Source organism: Microtus oregoni, unplaced genomic scaffold (genome assembly GCF_018167655.1).
Source record: "Microtus oregoni isolate MIOR12 unplaced genomic scaffold, Mior012 000112F_ref0000385, whole genome shotgun sequence".
NCBI lineage: Eukaryota > Metazoa > Chordata > Mammalia > Rodentia > Cricetidae > Microtus > Microtus oregoni.
The window spans coordinates 2,817,957-2,841,225 of record NW_024544738.1 but is presented as its reverse complement, the minus strand read 5'-3'; the positions used below and the strand labels follow the sequence as shown (position 1 = coordinate 2,841,225).

General features: G+C 39.3%; 1 pseudogene; it reads right to left on the bottom strand.

The window, feature by feature from the left end:
- Positions 1 to 23,269, bottom strand: part of LOC121443733 — a 69,667-nt pseudogene that overhangs the window by 23,325 nt on the left and 23,073 nt on the right.

The following is a 23,269-nucleotide window of genomic DNA, read 5'->3' as shown; positions in this document are numbered from 1 at the left end:
GGCTGTACAAATAGGGGGAACTGACCCAGCAGCTAGACATATAATAATTGAATCTTTGGCTTATGAGAATGCCCACATTGAGTGCAAACGGATTCTTGGGCCTTTAAAGATCAGATCAGCACCCAGGGATGAATGGGTCTTGCATTACAATGAATGTTGAGACACTTGATTATGGTGCTGAAGCATGGGTAGGAGAACCAATTTCCAATGTAAGAGAAGACATCAAAGATTATTAGGAGACATTTACAGTCTACGACTGGCTGTTGGGATAACACCTGATCTAATAATTCATTTAAACAAAACCTTAGATGGTGATAAAGACTTGGATAGTCCCAGAGAATTAACAGCTGAAGTGGAGAAGGAATTAACAATTGTTGAGGAGAAATCTCAGGAGGCACATGTAGATAGGGTGAATCCAAATCTTAATTGTATTCTAGTCATATTGCCTTCCAGAATTTCTCCTACAGGAATTTTAATGCAGAGGGACAATATTATCTTATAATGGACCTTTTTACCACATAAACCAAGTAAAAAATTAAAAACTTATGTGGAAAAGTCTCTGAATTAATTATAAAAGGTAAATTGAGACTTTGTCAATTAGCAGGTATACACCCAGCAGAGATTATAGTACCTTTTACTGTTGATGAAATAAAAAATGTTATGGGAAGATAATGAACCTTGCAAAGGGCTTGCGCTAATTTTTTGGAGAAATTAATAGCAATTATCCCAAAAGTGATAGACTTAACCTTATAAAGAGAACTTCTTGGATTCTTCCCTGAATTGTACGTGATGCACCAGTAACTGGAGCCCATACATTTTAAACTGATACAAATAAATCAGGGACGATGGGTTACAAATCAGAAGAATTAAGTAAGTAAGATTAAACAAAGCCCTTATAATTTTGTCCAGAAGGCAGAATTATATGCTATTCTTATGGTATTAAGGGATTTTAAAGAACCTCTCAATATAGTTACTGATTCACAATATGCAGAAAAAGTTATCTTGCATATTGAAACTGCTGAATTTATACCAGATGATACAGAATTGACTTCATTATTCATCCAGGTGCAAGACATAATCAGGAATAGGCTTTGTCCTATATACATAACACACATCTGATCCCATATGGGTCTGCCAGGTCCTCTAGAACAAGGTAATGCAGAAATTGATCAATTATTGTTTGGAAGTGTGTTACAGACCTCTGAATTTCATAAAATACATGATGTCAATAGCAAAGGTTTAAAGAAAGAGTTTTCTATTACATGGCAACAAGCTAAGGAGATTATAAAGAGATGTCCTACTTGTTCTTTCTATAATCAAACACTGTTGCCTGCAGGGAGTAACCCAAAGGGTACTCAAAGGAATGGAATATGGCAGATGGATGTGTTCCACTTTATGGAATTTGGTAAATTGAAATATGTACACCACACCATAGACATGTATTCAGGTTTTCAATGGGCAACTGCCTTGAGCTCAAAAAAGGCTGATTGAGTAATCACACATTATTGGAAGTTATGGCCATCATGGGTATACCTGCACAAATAAAGACAGATAATGGTCCAGCATATGTATCTAAGAAAATAACGTGCTTTTTTGCTTATTATAATATAAAGCACACTATAGGTATACCAAATAATCCTACAGGTTAGGCAATTATAGAAAGGTCAAAGTGTATTATAAAAGATATGCTCAATAAACAGAAAGGGATGTAAAATATTCCCAGAAATAGACTGCACAATGCTTTATTAACCTTGATTTTCTTAATGCTAATGAGAAAGGAACAACAGCAGCAGAGAGGCAATAGATAATGGGAAAAAAACTTCTGAATTGAATCAACCAGTATATTTCAAGAATGTGTTGACCTCACAATGGAAACCAAGAGATGTACTATGTTGGAGAAGGGGTTTTGTTCTTGTTTCCACAGGAGAAGAAAAATTATGGATACCACCAAAATTAATAAAGATTCATTTTGAAAAGGAGAAACCTATTGAAAAATAGAAATGATACCTCATCTACAACGGTGACAATCATACAGGTGGTAAGTAAAGCTCATAAGGGTTAGTGCAGGGTCTCCTCTTATCTTTACAGAAAAATACACATTATCAAAAATTCAAGAGACCCTGGATGTTTGAATGCTTACAAAAGAAAAAATAACTATCCACTAAGGAGCATCTAGGAAACAGAATATGGTTTATGAATCCAGGTATGGGTTACACTTACATTTACAAACACACACACACACACATATTAATATATTCAGTTGATTTTGGTGTTGGACAATGACTCTGTACTTCTCTAAATCCAAGCATGTTGTTAAAAGGAATATTCAGAGTTTCTGTCTCATATCGGGAGCCATCTGATATGGGACAGAAGGAAGACTTTAGGAAAAATTTTACTTTCAACATGCCTTTTTTGCCTTCTACATTCTTCATTGAATGTTTATATGAATGATGTTTAAGTTTTTCATGATGAACAATAGATTTTCCGACAGATCCTTTTCCTGCAGTAATCTTGGAAGAGGATGGGGCCCCACAGCAACAACTCTATCTAGTTGAGATGACATCGTGATGCAGACAGCACTACTATAAGACCGCTTCTTTATTTTTGGGTACCAGCTGCTGAAATGGTACACCTTCTCATGACATTCTGGCCAGAACTCCAAATAAGAACTTTGAAGGAAAAAAAAACCCTCAACTGCTTGGAAATTGTTTGCAACTATACTAGACAGTAATTTTGAAACTTAACCATCACTTTAATTTTGCAGGATCCCATTAAGAGAACATCACCCCCACGACAGGAGGAAGCAATTCTAGAAGACGACACCCCCATCCCAAAAAAGTTTGTCCATTGTGTTGGGAATACTGTTTAGGGGTTGTTGATTATTACATGTATTAGATAGAGGGTTAAAAAGAAAACTATGTTTGTTCAAAAAAAGGGGGGATAGTAATAGTGGGTAATAGAGTGAATACTTGTGAGCTATATTATTCATGGGTAATTTACATTGGTATGTTTTTTGTATATTGATACAACTTCAAATTATATTTCTTATTTTTGTTTACATTATTTGTACACCTATGCAGAGTTATTCCATAAGACTTTATATATGGCCTTTTGTCTGCAGGGTCCTCTGTTCCTATGCTGAAGAGATCAATCCAGACTGGTGAGTGTGTGCCATCCCGGGGTAGACGGTCCAAGAATAGAGCACAGGGCCCCTCCAGCTCCAGCTGCAGGGGCTTCTTTGTTCCACACAACCCTGCCTCCCCCAAGCCTGCCCTATTGTCTGCGAGATCCTTGGCCCAGGAACAGTTCCTGCTCCTGCACTGAGGAGATCCACCCAGAGAGTCAGTCACAGCATAGATTAAACAAAGACAATAAGACTTTCCTGGCTGCATTTGAAGGAAGAGATGGGCAGGTGCCAATGCAAGAATTCCTCCAACAATCTAAAAAACAACACGATAACACCAGAATCCAGCAAACATACAACAGGAAGACTTAAATACCCTAATCCAGAAGAAGTAGAAGAAATAGAGTTTAAATGTAACATTATGAAAGTGATAGAGTCCCTTAAACTGGATGTGAAAAATTCCCTTAAAAATGAGAAGAACAAAAAGTTTGAAAAAATGAATAAATCCCTCAAAGGAAACCAAGAAAAAGCAATCAAACAGGTCATGGAAACAGTTCAAGGTTTGAAAACTGAAATGGAGGTAATGAAGATATCACAAATGGAGGGATGGATGGATATGAAGACTCTGGGTAAACAAACAGGGACTACAGAGATAAGTATAACCAACAGAATACAAGAGATAGAAGAAATAATCTCAGATGCTGAAGATACTATAGAGGAAATAAGCTCATTGATCAAAGAAAACAGTAAATACAACAAATTCTTAACAAAAAACATCCAGGAAATCTGGGACACCATGAAAAGACTAAACCTAACAATAATAGGGATAGAAGGAGGAGAAGAATTCCAGCTTAAAGACCAAGAAAATATATTCAACAAAATTATTGCTGGGCGGTGGTGGCGTATGCCTTTAATCCCAGCACTTGGGAGGCAGAGGCAGGCGGATCTCTGTGAGTTCGAGACCAGCCTGGTCTACAAGTGCTAGTTCCAGGACAGGCTCCAAAACCACATAGAAACCCTGCCTCGAAAAACCAAAAAAAAAAAGGAAAAAAAATATAGAAGAAAACTTTCCCAACCTAAAGAAGGATATTCCTATGAAGGTACAAGAAGCATACAGAATACCGAATAGACTGGATCAAAAAAAATCCCTTCACCATATAATAATCAAAGCACAAAACATACAGAATAAAGAAAGAATATTAAGAGCTGCAAAGGAAAAAGGTCAGGTAACATATAAAGGTTAACCTATCAGAATTACACCTGACTTCTCTATGGAAACCATGAAAGCCAAAGAAGGTCTTAGATAGAAGTGCTGCAAACACTAAGAGACCATGGATGCAAGCTCAGATTATTATACCCAGCCAAGCTTTCTTTCACCATCAATGGAGAAAAAAGGAATTCCAGGATAAAAACAAATTTAAACAAAATGTAGCCACAAACCCAGCCTTACAGAAAGTAATAGAAGGAAAATCACAACCCAAGGAACCCAACAACACTCACAATAACTTAGACATCTAATAACCCTTCACAAGCACAACCCAAAGAAGGGAAACACACAAACTCTACCACCAAAAAATAAATAAATAAATAAATAACCGGAGTTAACAACCACTGGTCATTAATATCACTTAATATCAATGGTCTCAATTTACCTATAAAAAGGCACAGGTTAAGAGAATGGATGTGAAAGCAGGATACAACATTCTGCTGCTTACAAGAAACACACCTCAAACACAAAGACAGGCATTTACTCAGAGGTAAGGGTTCGGAAAAGGTTTATCAATCAAACAGACCTAAGAAACAAGTGGGTGTGGCTATTCTAATATCTAACAAAATTGACTTCAAACTAAAATCAATCAGAAGAGATGGAGATGGATACTTTATACTCACAAAAGGAACAATTCATCAGGATGAAGTCTCAATCCTGATATCTATGCCCCTAATATAAAAGCACCCACATATGTAAAAGAAACATTACTAGAACTCAAACCATACATCAAATTCCACACACTAATAGTAGGAGACTTCAACGTTCCTCTCTCACCAATGGACAGATCAACCAGACAGAAACCTAACAGAGAAATAAGAGAAGTAATGGAGGTAATGAATCAAATGGACTTAACAGACGTCTATAGATCATTCCACCCAAATAGGAAAGAATATACCTTCTTCTCTGCATCTCATGGAACCTTCTCAAAAATTGATCACATACAAAGTAACAAAGCAAACTTCCACAGATACAAAAAAATTTAGTAACCACCTGTGTCTTATTGGATCACCATGGAATAAAGTCAGAATTTAACAACAATGCTACCCCCAGAAAGCCCACAAACTCGTGGAAACTGAACAGTCAACTACTGAACCACCCCTGGGTCATGGAAGAAATAAAGAAAAAAAATAAAGTCTTCCTTGAATTCAACAAAAATAAAGACAAAACATACCCAAACCTATGGGACACTATGAAAGCAGTACTAAGAAGAAAGTTCATAGCACTAAGTGCCCACATTTAAAAAAAATGAAGAAAGTTCACATTAGAGACTTAACAGCACAACTGAAAGCTCTAGAAAAAAAAGAAATAGACTCACCCAGGAAGAGGAGAAGACTGGAAATAATCAAACTGAGGGCTAAAATCTACAAAATAGAAACACAGAAAACAATCCAAAGAATCAATGAAACAAAGAGCTGGTTCTTTGAGAAAAATCAAAAAGATTGACAAGCCCCTATCCAAACTAATCAAAAAGCAGAGAGAGAACATGCAAATTAACAAGATCAGAAATGAAAAGGGGGACATAACAACAGACACTGAGAAGGCCTATATGCCACAAAACTGGAAAATGTAAAAGAAATGGATATTTTTTTAGGTAAGTACCATATACCAAAATTAAATCAAGACCAGGTGAATAATTTAAATAGACCTATAAGTCGTGAGGAAATAGAAGCTATCATAAAAAACCTTCCAACCAAATAAAGCCCAAGACCAGATGGTTATAATGCAGAGTTTCACTGGAAATTCCAAGAAGAGCTGATACCTATACTCCTTAAGGTATTCCACATAATAGAAACAGAAGAGTCATTGCCAAACTCTTTTCATAAAGCTACAGTTACCCTGATACCAAAACCACACAAAGACTCAACCAAGATAGAGAATTACAGACCAATCTTGCTCATGAACATCGATGCAAAAATTCTCAATAAAATACTGGCAAACCGAATCCAAAAACACATCAAAAAAATAATAATCCATTATGATCAAGTAGGCTTCATCCCAGGGATGCAGGGCTGGTTTAACATACGCAAATCTATCAATGTAATCCATCATAAAAATAAACTGAAAGAAAAAAAACCATATGATCATTTCATTAGATGCGGAAAAAGCATTTGACAAAATTCAACACCCCTTTATGATAAAGGTCTTAGAGAGATTAGGGATACAAGGGTCATATCTAAATAAAATAAAAGTAATGTACAGCAAACCAATAGCTAATATCAAATGGAATGGAGAGAAACTCAAAGCCATCCCACTAAAATCAGGAACAAGACAAGGCTGTCAACTCTCACCATATCGTTTCAACATAGTGCTTGAAGTTCTAGAAATAGCGATAAGACAACATAAGGGGATCAAGGGGATTCGAATCAGAAAGGAAGAAGTTAAACTTTCGTTAATTGCAGATGTTATGATTGTGTACATCAGTGACCCTAAAAACTCCTCCAATGAACTCCTACAGCTGATAAATACCTTCAGTGATGTGGCAGGATACAAGATCAACTCAAAAAAAAAAAATCAGTTGCCCTTCTATGCACAAAGGATAGAGAAGCAGAGAGGGAAATCAGAGAAACTTCACCTTTCACAATAGCCACAAACAGCATAAAGTATCTTGGGGTTACACTAACCAAGGAAGTGAAAGATTGACTTGACAAGAACTTTAAGCCTTTGAAGAAAGAAATTGAAGAGGACACCAGAAAACGGAAGGATCTCCCACGCTCTTGGATGGGTAGGATCAACATAGTAAAAATGGCTGTTCTACCAAAGGCAATCTATAAATTCTACGCAATCCCTATCAAAATCCCAACAAAATCCTTCACAGATCTTGGGAGAACAATAATCAACTTTATATGGAAAAACAAAAAACCCAGGATAGCCAAAAAAATCCTATATAATAAAGGAACTTCTGGAGGCATTACCATCCCTGACTTCAAGCTGTATTACAGAGCTACAGTAATGAAAACAGTTTGGTATTGGCATAAAAACAGAGAAGTCTACCAATGGAATCAAAATGAAGACCCAGATATTAACCCACAAACCTATGAACACCTGATTTTTGATAAAGGAGCTAAAATTATACAATGGAAGAAAGAAAGCATCTGCAACAAATGGTGCTGGCATAACTGGATGTCAACCTGTAGAAGAATGAAAATAGATCCCTATCTATTACCATGCACAAAATTCAAGTCCAAATGGATCAAAGACCTCAATATAAATACAACCACACTGAACCTGATAGAAGAGAAAGTGGGAAGTAGACTGCAATACACAAGCACAGGAGACCACTTTCTATGTCTAACCCCAGTAGCATAGACAACAAGAGCAACATTGAATAAATGGGGCCTCCTGAAACTGAGAAGCTTCTGTAAAGCAAAGGACACTGTCATTAAGACAAAAAGGCATCCTACTGAATTAAAGAAGATCTTCACCAACCCCACATCAGACAAAGGTCCAATCTCCAAAATATATAAAGAACTCAAAAAACTTGACATGAAAATTCTAATTAACCCAATTAAAATATGGGGTACTGAACTGAAAAGAGAATTCTTTATCAGACGAAGTTCAAATGGCCAAAAGACACTTAAGGTCTTGTTCAACCTCCTTAGCGATCAGGGAAATGCAAATCAAAACAACTTTGAGATACCATCATATACCTGTCAGAATGCCTAAAATCAAAAACACCAATGATAGCCTATGCTGGAGAGGATGTGGAATAACGGGAACACTCATCCATTGCTGGTGGGAATGCAAACTTATGCAACCACTTTGGAAATCAGTGTGGCAGTTTCTACTACCTCAGGATCCAGCAATACCACTCTTGGGAAAATATCCAATCATACTACAAAAGCATTTGCTCAACTATGTTCATAGCAGTATTATTTGTAATAGCCAGAACCTGGAAACAACCTAGATGCCCCTCAATGAAAGAATGGATGAAGAAAGTGTGGAATATATACACATTAGAGTACTACCCAGCGGTAAAAAAAAAAAAACAATAACATCTTGAATTACGCATGCAAATGGATGGAAATAGAAAAAAACTATCCTGAGTGAGGTAACCCAGACCCAAAAAGATGAATATGGTATGTACTCACTCATTAGTGGACTCTAGCCATAAACAAAAAGATGAATATGGTATGTACTCACTCATTAGTGGACTCTAGCCATAAACAAAGGACACTAAGCCTATAATTCATGATCCTAGAGAAGCCAAATATCAAGGTGAACCCAAAGATAAAACATATGTAGATCCTCCTGGAAATTGGAAGGAAACAAGATTGCTGGGCAAAAGTTGGGAGCATGGGGGTGGGGGTAGGGGTGGGAGTAGGGGAAGGGAAGAGGGGGAGAGAGAAGGGAGAAAAGACTGGAGAGAGCTTGGGGGAGTAGGAGGGCAGATATAGGAGCAGGGAAGAAGATATCTACATTAAGGAAGCCATTTTAGGGTTGACAAGAGACTTGGTTCTTGAGGGGATCCCAGGCATCCATAGGGATGTCCCCAGCTAGGTCCTTGGACAGCAGAGGAGAGGGTGCCTGAACTGGCCTTGCCCCACTATCACACTGATGTTTATCTTGAATATCACCATAGAATCTTCGTCCAGCGACAGACGGAGATAGAGACAGAGACCCTCATCAGAGCAACAGACTGAGCTCCCAAGGTCCAGTTTAAGAGCAGAGGAGGGAGAAAATGAGCAAGAAAGTCTAGACCGCAAGGGGTTGGTCCACCCGCTGAGACAGTGTGCCTGTTCTAATGGGAGCTCACCAAATCCAGCTGGACTGGGACTGAATGAGCATGCGATCAAACCAAACTCTCTGAATGTGGCTGACAATGGGGGCTGACTGAGAAGCCATTGATAAAGGCAATGGGACATGTTTTTACTGCATGTACTGGCTTTTTGGGATCCTAGTCTATTTGGATGCAAAGCTTTCTAGGCCTGGATGTATCGGGGAGGGCCTTGGACTTCCTACAGGGTAGGGTTCCCTGCCCTCTCTTAAGGAGGGAGGTGGAGGGAGGAGGGGAAGTGGGGGAAGTGGGAGGGGAATGGGAGGAGGGGAGGAAGTGTAAATTTTTTAATGGAAAAAATAAATAAAAGATTTTATATATGTATGTTCTTATCTCTGTTTACAACATTTTGTATATTGATATAACTTTTAGAATATATTTTCATATTACATTATATATTACTCCTACCTCTGATCAAGATACATATAGATTGTTTACATTTTGAGGTCATTGTCCTCATTTGTTGCACATTTGTTTACAGATTATTTAATATTCTGACATGAAGTTTTACTCTCTAAGTTATACAGGTATTAATTATTATAGGTCAATAGTTGTTCATGCTTGTTGTACATACAGTTAGATCAATTAGGTTCTTTGGATACACAGAGATTGTATTCTGTCTAGATAGGTAATCTTCAACAACTTCAAGGATCTGTGGAATGTGACATTTAAATAACTTAGGGTTCTGTTGACATGAGACATAACTGCTTCTGACAGCACCAATCTATTCCCGAGAGAATGTTGAACACCAAAGATACTCCACTTGGAGCTCATTTTCTTCTTGGCAAAACTGGCCTTTGGGCAAGGAACTGACAATGCTTCAACCAGTGACAAGTTACATGATATCCGGAAATGGATAAGCAGGACTGTCAAATCTTGCCAATACAGGATAAGATGGTTTTGAAAAATGTTCATCCTCTGAAAATGGTCTGTCAATTATATTAGGCCATAGCCAAAGTTGGTTGCTTCAGTGTTGTAAAATGAGGCTCAGGTAGCTAATTGTTTCTGTCATATGTTGCTAGCTTTAAAGATGGAAAAGGGGCATAAGCCAGGAAATATGAGTGGCTTCTAGGAACCAAACATGAACCCCAGCAAACAAACAGAAAAGACACCACACCTTAGTCCCACTAAGGCAGAATAGGGTGTAGAGTGAGGTTCAGAAGAGCAAGAACTACAGTTGACAAAGTGTGCTGGCACCACTGGCTCAGGCACATATGCAGTCCAAAGGGTCCAAAAGTAACTCATAGTAATTATAATACTAAAGGGCACATTCCTGCTGGAGATTTCCTATGCCAATGAGACATATAATGCATGAAGTTAAATGCTGAACTACATGGGACAGAGCACATGTGGAAAAACTTGTGCTATGCAAATGCAAACACCCCTCCTTAAGGTACCAAACAAGCCCCAACTTTCTGTAAAGCAGGTCCCTTTAAGTGCTAAACTTTCTCCCTTCTCCAGCCCACTCCCTCCCTTGGAAGTGTACTATCTCTTAATAAACCATCGGATTCTGCTGCAACTATGTCTCTGCTCAATACTTTGATTGGGGATGTAAAAGCCTGGAAGCCCTTTAGAAGTGCCCCCTAAACCCTGATATCTACTAATATCAGCTGGCAGACCAGTTAGGAGGTAAGATCCACATTATGAACCTCCTAGACATTCCACTCATTCTGGAGGCACCTGAGAGGTGTCACTCCAGATTATATGCACAGGTTGAGCAGCTAAGAGCCATTGCAGTGCCTGTCACTTGAAAACTCTTCTCACAGGACAATCTGGTCATAAGCCAAGGTTAGAAATTAGACTTCACTAAATGCAAGAAAATAGTCAAATATTAAGGTACTCTGTAAAATCATGTACCATTCCACAGCAGCTGTCTGGTAAGGACTAATAACCTTAAGGGAATCTGGAATGTTTTCCTCTCCACACCACCCTCACCAAGCATGCCTTCCCTCAGCAATCTCTCCCTCCTTTCATTTTCTAACTATAGACTTCAAAGCTACTTTTCATTGTGCAAAATCATTTCTGACATGAGTATACTGCTGTTCCTATAAAACAAATTTCAGTACACATGATAAACAATAAAAATGCTAATGTGTCTAAACATTTTCACAAACTCAAAGAATTCTTGTAAGTTGCAGGGAGCCAACGTGGAGGATTCACCTCAAACAGGTCAGATGCACCCCTCCCTCAATTACCAGGCTCTAAGAGCCCAAGCCTCCCCAACTTTCCCCATTCCTGGCACCCTCCCCCTCAATCACCAGGATATAAAGAAAAAGAAATTTACCCTAAACTTAACCTTGTCCTCTCCTCTGCCAGCACCTTGCCAGGTCCAAGAAACACCAGAGAGCCTGGACAGCAGTGAAACAACCAGATACCCTAAGACATGGCTAGCATCCCAGCTTTCTCAGGTCCTCCAAAATTTCAACACCCACAAATCAGCAGGAAGCAGTCTATCAGATATCAGATAATGATTTTCCCCACCTTTTATAATAAGAAAAAGATGGGAATGTTAGGATTCAGGCATTATGCTGGCTTGCCCTATCATCTGGCAGGATGCACTTTGGCAGTGCCCTAGTCATCCCAGGGTCCTAGTCTGTACACAGGTGCAAAGGTCCCTTTAAGAGACAAGCTCCAGGGGCTGGAGAGATGGCTCAGCGGTTAAGAGCATTGCCTGCTCTACCAAAGGTCCTGAGTTCAATTCCCAGAAACCACATGGTGGCTCACAATCATCTGTAATGGGGTCTGGTGCCCTCTTCTGGCCTGCAGGCATACACACAGAATATTGTATACATAATAAATAAATATTTTAAAAAAGAGACAAGCTCCACCCACTCCCAATCTCTGCTTTGTATACATAATAAATAAATATTTTTAAAAGGAGACAAGCTCCACCCACTCCCAATCTCTGCTTTCGCCACTGCTCTTCTGAAGGGGCAGGCAGGACTTTTCCTGCCTCTTCTTTTCTTTTCTTCTCTTCTCTCTCTCTCTCTCTCTCTCTCTCTCCCTCTTCCTCCCTCCCACTCTCCCCTCTTTTCCTCTCTTGCTTCACTTTCCCTACTCCTTTACCTTCCCCCAATAAAACTTCCCACTTGAATCCTATCTGACAATTATGTTTGTCCCTCATCTATCCTGGGCTTACCTGCCAGGGTGCCACTTTGCACTGTATCATAACAAGGAAGAAAGAAAAGAGGGAGAGAGGGAGGTTGGGAGGGAGTAAGGAAGGAAAACGAAAAATTGACAAATGGGGTAGAGCGAAGGATCAGAGAACAGTAATTTGAAGAAAGTGACTTCACCAACTGTTTGAAGTTAAACATTTGTGTGGCTAAAGTGTCAGATTTTAGCGAGCAGGGAGGTTCCACTCAGGGACAAAGTTCTCTGTCAATGGGGCTCTAAACATCTGACTTTCAATGGTAGACACACACACACACACACACACTTCCTTCCTGTCTCCATTAGCACATCCGTTTGTGTGCTGCCCTTGTTGATATGATGAAGGCAGGAGTCACACTCTTTGTTGCCTAGAGGGGCCTCATTAATAAGTGATCTTCTGGAAAACTTGAGGGAGGAAGTGAATGATGTATCATCATGTCTAGCCAACAGAAATCTCAGCTATGTCTGATCTGGCAGGAAAGTCCCTCTCTAACTGGATGAGAAGCTACTACCCCTGGAGCCAGGCAGCTTGCTTCCAGCTGAGCTTGTTTTGGTTTTGGTTGCAAAGTTGCCAAGACCTCTAGAGAAACAAAACAACTGTGTTTTCAGGCCTTGATTTTGTTCTGATGAGTCCAGCTTGCCAGAAACACAAAGTTGGAGTCTGCCCACAATATTCATATGCTTCCCTCACAGAGCCAAAAGTTTCAGCCAACTGCTCCTTCCCATCTCCTACATGAGCTAATGGTAGCTTGTAGCTGTGATGCTGTTTACTGCTCGGGGCTTCTAGAAACAGTAAGGAAAACTGTCTTTATTGTTTTCTGGTTTTGTTTTTGTTATTTTTTTAACATCCCAACTGCAGTTTCCCTCACTCCTCTCCTCCCAGTCTCTCTCCCCTCTCTGTTCCCAACCCCTAATCCACTCCTCCTTCATTTCTGTTTAGAAAAGTGCAGGTCTGGCAAAAGAGTCAGAGATAGCCTTTGCTCACACTGGTAGGAATCCCACAAGAAGACCAAGCCATACAGCTGTAACACATATGCAGAGGGTCTAAGTCAGTCCCATGCAGGCTGTTCGTTCAGACTCGGACTCTGTGAGCTCCTATGATCCCAGATTAGTTAATTCTGTGCGTTTTCTTGTGAAATCCTTGGTCTCTCTGGCTCCTATTTAGATCTGTACCCCATTTTTAATTGGATTATTTGGTGTTTTGATATCTGTTTCTTGAGTACTTTATATATTTTAGAGATTAGCCCTCTGTTAGATGTGGGGTTGGTGAAATCTCATCCCATTCTTTAAGCTGCAGTTTTGTCCTTTGCCTTACAAAAGCTTCTCAGTTTCAGGAGTTCCTATTTATTAATTGTCAATGTTGGTGTCAGCACTATTAATGTTCTGTTCAGGAAGTTGTCTCCTGTGCCAATGCATTCAAGGCTATTCCCCACTTCCTCTTCTATCAGGTTCAATGTATCTGGATGATGTGGGATTCTCCTCTGTATGCTTTGAATACCATGTTAATAAAGAACTGCTTTGAGCCTATAGCAGAGCAGGGCGGAACAGAGGTATGTGGGGAAGGCTGGACTGAATGCTGGGAGGAAGAATGCAGAGTTTAGGGAGAAGCCCTGTAGCCCCACCAGAGATGGACGCTGGAACTTTAGCCGGTAAGCCACAGCCACGTGGTAATACACAGATTAATAGAAATGGGTTAAATTAATATCTAAGAGTTAGCCAATAAGAAGTTAGAGCTAATGAACCAAGCAGTGATTTAATTAATATGGTTTCTGTGTGATTGTTTTGGGTCTGAGTGGCTGGAAACCAACAAAGTGCCTCACCCACAACATCTAGACTTATGTTGAGGTCTTTGATCCACATAGACTTGAGTTTTGTTCAAGATGATATATATGGATCTATTTGCATTTTTCTACATGCCAACACCCACTTAGACCCCACCATTTGTTGAAAATGCTTCATTTTTTTCATAATTTGGGCCTCTGTTGAAAATCAGGTATCCACGTGGACTTATGTCTGGGTTTTTGATTCAAATCCATTGATCCATCTGTCTATTTTCTGCCAATACCATGTAGTTCTTATTACTATAGTTTTATAGTAGAGCTAGAAATCAGGGATCATAATACCTCTTACATACAGTTCTTTTATTGAACAGAGTCGTTTTTGCTATCCCGTTATTTTTGTTTGCTTTTCCATAGGATGTTACATATTGTTTCAAGATCTATAAAGACTTGTGTTGGGATTTAAACTGATTTTGGTAAGATGTCCATTTTTACTATGATAATCCTACCAATCCATGAGCATGGGAGAATTTTCCATTTTCTAATATCTTTTTTTTCTAATATCCAATTTCTTTCTTTATAGACTTGTAGTTCTAATCATACAGGTCTTTCACTTGCTTGGGTAGAGTTAAACCAAAACATTTTATATGATTTGTGGCTATTGTGAACATTGTTGTTCCCCTGATTTCTTTCTCAGTTATTTAACATTTGTATATTGGAGGGTACCGATTTTTTTTTCAGTTAATCTTGTATCCAGCCACTTGACTGAAGGTGAAAAGTTGTAGGAGTTCCCTGAGAGAACTTTTATGGTTACTTTTGTATACTACCATATCATCTGTGAATAGTAATACTTTTACTTCTTCTTTTCCAATTTGTATCCCCTTGATCTCCTTTATTATCTTATTGCTCTAGCTAGAACTTCAAATACTATACTGAATAGATATGGAGAGCATGGACAGCCTTGTTTTGTCTTTATTTTAGCAGAATCGCTTTGAGTTTCTCTCCATTTAATTTGATGATTCCTTGTATCCCTGATCTCTTCAAGACTTTCATCACGAAGGTGTGTTGGATTTTGTTGAAGGCTTTTCCAGCATCTAATGAGATGATCATGGGGTTGTTGTTGTTATTTTATAAATTTATTTATTTTACATTCCAGTCACCTTCCCCCTCCCTCCTCTCCTCCCAGTCCCTACCTCTCACCCTGCCCCTCTGTTCTCACCCCATAATCCACTCCTCCTCCATTTTTGTTTAGGAAAGGGCAGATGTCCCATGGGTATCAACAAAACAAAGCACATCAAGTTGCAGTAAGACTAAGTACCTCTCCATGTATTAAGGCTGGGCAGAGTGACCCAGTATGAGAAGTAGGGTCCCAAAAGCCAGTAAAAGATTTGGAGACTGCCCATATTCCCACTGTTAGGAGTCTTACAAGAGGACCAAGCTATCACTTTTGTGCATATACTCAAAGGATGCTCAATCATACCACAAGAACATGTGGGGGGGGTTTTCCTTTCAGTTTGTTTATATGGTGGATTATATTGACTAATTTTCCTATGTTGAATCATCCCTGCATCTCTGGAATGAAGCCTACTTGTTAATGGTGGGTGATCTTTTTGATGTGTCCTTGGATTCAGTTTGTATTTTATTGAGCATTTCTGTGTCAATGTTTATGAGGAAAATTGGTCTGTAATTCTCTTTTTGTACCTCTGTGTTATTTGGGTCTCAGGGTAACTGTGGCCCCAGCAAATAAATTTGGTGATGTTCCTTCTCTTCTGTTTCTATTTTGTGAAATAATTTGAGGAGTATTGGTATTAGCTCTTCTTTGACAGTTAGCTAGAATTCTGACCCTGGGCTTGTTTTGTGTGTGTGTGTGTGTGTGTGTGTGTGTGTGTGTGTGTGTTGTTTTGTTTTGTTTTTGTTTTTGTTTTGGCTTGAAGACTTTTAATGACTGCTTCTATTTCTTTAGGCCTTTTAGGTCTATTTAAATTGTGTATCTGATCTTGATTTAACTTTGGCAAGTGGTATCTATCAAGAAATTTGTCAATTTCTTTAAATTTTTCAATTTTGTGAAGTATAGAGCTTTGAAATATGATCTAATGATTCTCTGGATTTCCTCAGTTTCTGTTGTTAATATCCCCCTTCTCATTTCTGGTTTTGTTAAATTGGATATTCTGTTTTAGCCCTTTGATTATTTTGGATAAAGGTTTGTCTGTCTTGTTGATTTTCTCAAAGAGCCAAATCTTTGTTTCATCGATTTTTTTGCATTGTTTTCTTTGTATCTAGAACCTGCAAGAAAATTGTCTTCTAGAACCAGTAAGGAAACTGTCTTTATTGCAAAAAAAAGAGATTTTCCTTCCTATATTACATCAATGTCTTTACTTGTAGCCATCCATTTAGAAGACAAGGTTAAGAGACCCTTGTCTTCCTTGAATTTAATGAAAATAAAGAGACAACATACTCAAACCTATGGGACACGATGAAAGCAGAGCTAAGAGGAAAGTTCATAGCACTAAGTGCCCACTTAAAGAAAACGGAGAAAGCATACATTGGGAACTTAACAGCACACCTGAAAGCTCTAGAAAAAAAGAAGCAAATGCGCCCAGGAGGAGTGAGACTGGAAATAATCAAACTGAGGGCAGAAATCAACAAAATAGAAACACAGAAAACAGTCCAAAGAATCAATGAAACAAAAAGTTGGTTCTTAGAGAAAAATCAACAAGATCAACAAACCCCTATCCAAACTAATTAAACGACAAAGAGAGAACACGCAAATAAATAAGATCAGAAATGAAAAGGGGGACATAACCACAGACACAGAGGAAATTCAGAGAATCATTAGATCTTACTACAAAAGCCTGTATGCCACAAAACTGGAAAATACAAAAGAAATGGACATTTTTTTTAGATACGTACCATATACCAAAGCTAAACCAAGACCAGGTGAACAATCTAAATAGACCTGTTAGTCACGAAGAATTAGAAACTGTTATCAAAAATCTCCCTTCCAAAAAAAGCCCAGGACCAGATAGTTTCAATGCAGAATTCTACCAAAACTTCCAAGAGACCTAATACCTATACTCCTTAATGTATTTCGCAATATAGAAACAGAAGAGTCATTGCCAAATTCCTTTTATGAAGCTACAGTTACCCTAATACCAAAACCACACAAAGACCCAACCAAGAAAGAGAATTACAGGCCTATCTCACTCATGAACATCGACGCAAAAATTCTCAATAAAATACTGGCAAACCGAATCCAAGAACACATTAGAAAAATTATCCATTATGATCAGGTAGGCTTCAACCAAGAGACGCAGGGCTGGTTCAACATACGCAAATCTATCAATGTAATCCACCATATAAATAAACTGAAAGAAAAAAATCATATGATCATTTCATTAGATGCTGAAAAAGCATTCGACAAAATTCAACATCCATTTATGATAAAGGTCTTGGAGAGATTAGGGATACAAGGGTCATACCTAAATATAATAAAAGCTATTTATAGCAAGCCGACAGCTAACATTAAATTAAACAGAGAAAAACTCAAAGCCATCCCACTAAAATCAGGAACACGACAAGGCTGTCCACTCTCTCCATACCTCTTCAATATAGTGCTTGAAGTTCTAGCAATAGCAATAAGACAACATAAGGGGATCAAGGGGATTCATATTGGAAAGAAAGAAGTTAAACTTTCCTTATTTGCAGATGATATGATAGTATACTTAAGCGACCCCAAAACTCTACCAAAGAACTTCTACAGCTGATAAACATCTTTAGTAATGTGGCAGGATACAAGATCAACTCCAAGAAATCAGTTGCCTTCCTATACACTAAGGATAAGGAAGCAGAGAAGCATCACCTTTCACGATAGCCACAAATAGCATAAAATATCTTGGGGTAACTCTGACCAAGGAAGTAAAAGATCTATTTGACAAGAACTTTAAGTCTTTTTTAATATTTATTTATTTATTTATTTATTATGTATACAATATTCTGTCTGTGTGTATGCCTGCAGTCCAGAAGAGGGCACCAGACCTCATTATAGATGGTTGTGAGCCACCATGTGGTTGCTGGGAATTGAACTCAGGACCTTTGGAAGAGCAGGCAATGCTCTTACCCTTTGAGCCATTTCTCCAGCCCAGAACTTTAAGTCTCTGAAGAAAGAAATTGAAGAGGACACCAGAAAATGGAAGGATCTCCCTTGCTCTTGGATTGGGAGGATCAACATAGTAAAAATGGCAATTCTACCAAAAGCAATCTATAGATTCAATGCAATCCTCATCAAAATTCTTCACAGACCTTGAGAAGACAATAATCAACTTTACATTGAAAAACAAAAAAACCCAGGATAACCAAAATGATCTTATACAATAAAGGATCGTCTGGAGGCATTACCATCCCTGACTTCAAACTCTATTACAGAGCTACAGTAATGAAAACAGCTTGGTATTGGCATAAAAACAGAGAAGTCGACCAATGGAATCGAATAGATGACCCTGACATTAACCCACAAACCTATGAACACCTGATTTTCGGTAAAGGAGCTAAAAGTATACAATGGAAAGAAGAGAGCATCTTCAACAAATTGTGCTGGCAAAACTGGATGTCAACCTGTAGAAGAATGAAAATAGATCCATATCTATCACCATGCACAAAACTCAACTCCAGATGGTTTAAAGACTTCAATAACAGTCCGAACACACTGAACCTGATAGAAGAGAAAGTGGGAAGTACTCTACAACACATGGGCACAGGAGACCACTTCCTATGTATAACCCCAGCAGCACAGACATTAAGGGCATCATTGAATTAATGGGACCTCCTGAGATTGAGAAGCTTCTGTAAAGCAAAGGACACTGTCACTAAGACAAAAAGGCAACCCACTGACTGGGAGAAGATCTTCACCAACCCCGCAACTGACAAAGGTCTGTTCTCCAAAATACATAAAGAACTAAAAAAACTAGACCGTAAAAGGCTAATCAACCCAATTATAAAATGGGGCACTGAGCTGAACAGAGAATTCTCAACAGAAGTTCAAATGGCCAAAAGACACTTAAGGTCATGCTCAACTTCCTTAGCGATCAGGGAAATGCAAATCAAGACAACTTTAAGATACCATCTTACACCTGTCAGAATGGCTAAAATCAAAAACACCAATGATAGCCTTTGCTGGAGAGGTTGTGGAGAAAGGGGTACACTCATCCATTGCTGGTGGGAATGCAAACTTGTGCAACCACTCTGGAAAGCAGTGTGGCAGTTTCTCAGGAAATTCGGGATCAACCTACCCCTAAACCCAGCAATACCACTCTTGGGAATATACCCAAGAGATGCCCTATCATACAACAAAAGTATATGCTCCACTATGTTCATAGCAGCATTGTTTGTAATAGCCAGAACCTGGAAACAACCTAGATGCCCTTCAATGGAAGAATGGATGAAGAAAGTATGGAATATATACATATTAGAGTACTACTCAGCAGTAAAAAACAAGGACTCCTTGAATTTTGCTTGCAAATGGATGGAAACAGAAAACACTATCCTGAGTGAGGTAAGCCAGACCCAAAAAGAGGAACATGGGATGTACTCACTCATATTTGGTTTGTAGCCATAAACAAAGGACATTGAGCCTATAATTAGTGATCCTAGAGAAACTAAATAAGGAGAACCCAAAGAAAAACATATAGGCATCCTCCTGAATATTAACCTTCAGCAAGCGATGAAAGGAGACAGAGACCCACATTGCAGCACCGGACTGAAATCCCAAGGTCCAAATCAGGAGCAGAAGGAGAGAGAGCACAAGCCAGGAACTCAGGACCGCGAGGGGTGCACCCACACACTGAGACAATGGGGATGTTCTATCGGGAACTCACCAAGGCCAGCTGGCCTGGGTCTGAAAAAGCCTGGGATAAAACCAGACTCACTGAACATAGAGGACAATGAGGACTACTGAGAAGTCAAGAACAATGGCACTGGGTTTTGATCCTACTGCATGTACTGGCTTTAGAGGAGCCTAGGCAGTTTGGATGCTCACCTTACTAGACCTGGATGGAGGTGGGTGGTCCTTGGACTTCCCACAGGGCAGGGAACCCTGATTGCTCTTCGGGCTAACAAGAGAGGGGTACTTGATTGGGGGAGGGGGAGGGAAACGGGAGGCGGTGGCGAGGAGGAGGCGGAAATCTGAAAGAAAGAAAGAAAGAAAGAAAGAAAAAGAAAAGAAAGAGAACTACCCTTTCTAGAAGAGGACAAATATCTGGATTTCCCCCACCTCTATTTCAAGTTTCATGACATCACCTAGCATGGAAGGTGCATCAGGAAAAACAACAAGAACCTAGGGTTTCACCTACAAATGAGAGGCCCCTGATTGCTCTCGTTATTCAAGGTCATTAAATGTTCCATGGTATGCTTCAAGAAAGCTAAGGAATATGTATTGGAAGCCCTTTCTGTGTGGGGATTGAGTCGTAGCAAGGAAGTTGGGAAACCACATTGGAAGTCTGATCACTTTTCCCATCCTAAGCAGGGAAAACAGAACTGAATGCTGGGAGGAAGAAGGGCAGAATGAGAGATGCCATGGATCTTCTGCCTGAGACGGATGTTGGTTAGAATCTTGCAGGAAAGCCACAATCACACGGCAATACACAGATTAATAGAAATGGGTTAAATTAAGATGTAAGAATTAGCCAATAAGAAACTAGTGCTAATGGGCCAAGTAGTGATTTAATGAATACAGTTTCTCACACATGGAACTGTTAAAATTGTGCCTTATTACTTATTGCATGTACCTAAGTCTAATCCCTTTGTGACCTATCTGTATAAGGATTCCTTGATGATTATTTTCTCTCTACTCTTTCTCCACCTGCAAGCCAATGAAATTTACAAAGAAGTTTCTACTTCAAGGTCAGAATTCTGTGGAAAATATAACTAAATATCCAACTATATATTGTCCCCATTAGCTAAGCTCATTTGCAGATGAAGCAGTTTCAAAACCACCAAGTCCCACATAGCTATTCCTGAGTCACTTGACTGTATTTGTCTCCTCCCATTCACATTTGACTCCTTTCTGCTCAATCGACAAAACCTGCTAACTTAGTTGGACTCAGTCTCAAGTTCTTTCCTATGGTAGATGTCAAACATCTGGATGCACCTGAGTAGATGTCCCAAGACTTGATGGGGACTCCTGGGGCCACACTGCCAGCAAAGTTGACTTGTACCTCTTGTTAATATTTCAGCCTGCAGGTCTTAATAGACATACAGTAAGCAATGCTGCATGACACCAACCCAGTCACCTCATTTAATTCTTTTTGCAGGTGTTTGAGTGTAGACGGAGAGGCAATGAGAAACAGAGAATGGAGCTGTTTTGACAGGTATAGAACTCTCTAGATGGAATCTCCTCATCTCGGTAGTTAGCTGTTCCTGGCCTTTTTCACTTACAAAATGCACCACTTTCTCGTTATCTGGCCTTAGGTAACTCACTTAAGACTCAATTTTCAGCATCTAACCTATAAACCAGAATTTATGGCCGCAACCTAAAAGATTGTTGTCAAGACGACAATGCACAGCATGAGAGCAAACGCTCGGTTTTAGTAATTTTCAAATCATATATTACTCAGAAGACAGCCACTTGTGACTTACCCCTTGTAAGACTTGAAAGCTGTCATTGTTAGGTGGCGGGTCTTGATCTGGGTCAACACCAACTCTAAAAGTCACCAGGGAAAAAGACAAAGAGAAAAACAGAAAACATTAGCTTAGGCCATGGCAGCCTTGCTTGCTTAGTCAGCGACTATCTTCCCAAAGCAGGAGTGGTTAGCTTCAAGGAGAGAAAGGCCATCATGCAGAAGTCAGGTCCACATGGAAGCAGATCCCAAAGAGTGAGATATAATAAGTACACATGCCCTTAGCAAGGTCTCTGGGAAATAAGCTGGCAGTTTTCCACCTGCCTTCCTGTACCAAGCAGTCCTTACTACTAAATCCTAGGTCCCTTCTGCTTGGCTGCTTCCTCACTTCTTCCCTGAACTGCTTTGATGCCCACAATATTTTACTATGAAATTAGGCAGATATACAAAGAAGCATGGGAGGAATTTGTGGTAAACACCTGCAGAGCCACCAAGATTCTACATTACCATTTATTACAGGTTCTTTATTACCATCTTCCCATTTCTCCATCCCACATCTTATTTTCTGATACAGATACAGCAGTGATATCAATATATTTATTCTAACTCTCTTGTGTGTATGTTTGTACATGTGTAAACATCTGTGTATGTGTGGTAGGCCAGAAGTCAAACTTAGGTGTTCAGAGCCAGCCACATTATTTTTCAAGATTGGTACTCTCGTTTGGCCTAGAAATCACAAATTAGGTTATGCTGGCTGCTCAGCAAAGCCTATCTCCCCAGTGCTGGGGTTAGAAACATGTACCACTGTATCCAGCTTTTGACATAGGTTCTGGAGAGTAAACTCAGATCCTTATACTTGCACAGCAAACACTTCACTGACAGCCATCTGCCAAGCCTCCTTTCCCTGACATTTTTAGTATGCATAATGATAGAATCTCTCCTTCTTCCAAATTTGAGTCAGTTTTTTTTTAATCACCTTCCCAATTAGGACCTAACTTTTGGGCTTCTTCCCTTTACATCACTAAATTTTATCAAAAATCTCCTTAAGCTGGTTTAGCTAGAACTCCCACCTTTGTTATCTGGTCCCTCTCAATACCTGATGCTCCTGCCATCTCTCAAGTGGTATCTGATCTCCACAGCCAGCCTTTAGCAAGAATACCCACTTATCCCTGATATTTCCTCTTGGCAAATTTCATCCATCAATTCCTATCACTCTCTCACACTGCAAAACCCCATCACAGTAGAACTCTATGTCAGTCACAGTGATCCTCACTAAAAGCTGTCCTGTCCTAACAAGTATCGCAATGCTATCTTGATCAGTATTATCAACTGGAGTCCTGGTATGCTTTTGTCCTTGTGTCCCCACACTCTCTTTATCAAAGATGAACAGAGAACTCACACATCTGAGAAAACATGCACATTTGAAAAGAACTGAAAATAAAAGAAAAAAGACCAAGTGGCAAAAATCCACTTACAATTAATTCCTGAGGACCACTAGGACGGTCGTCTTAGCTTTGCCGTATGCTACCTATTGTTGCATGCATCTGTTAACTATTTATATCA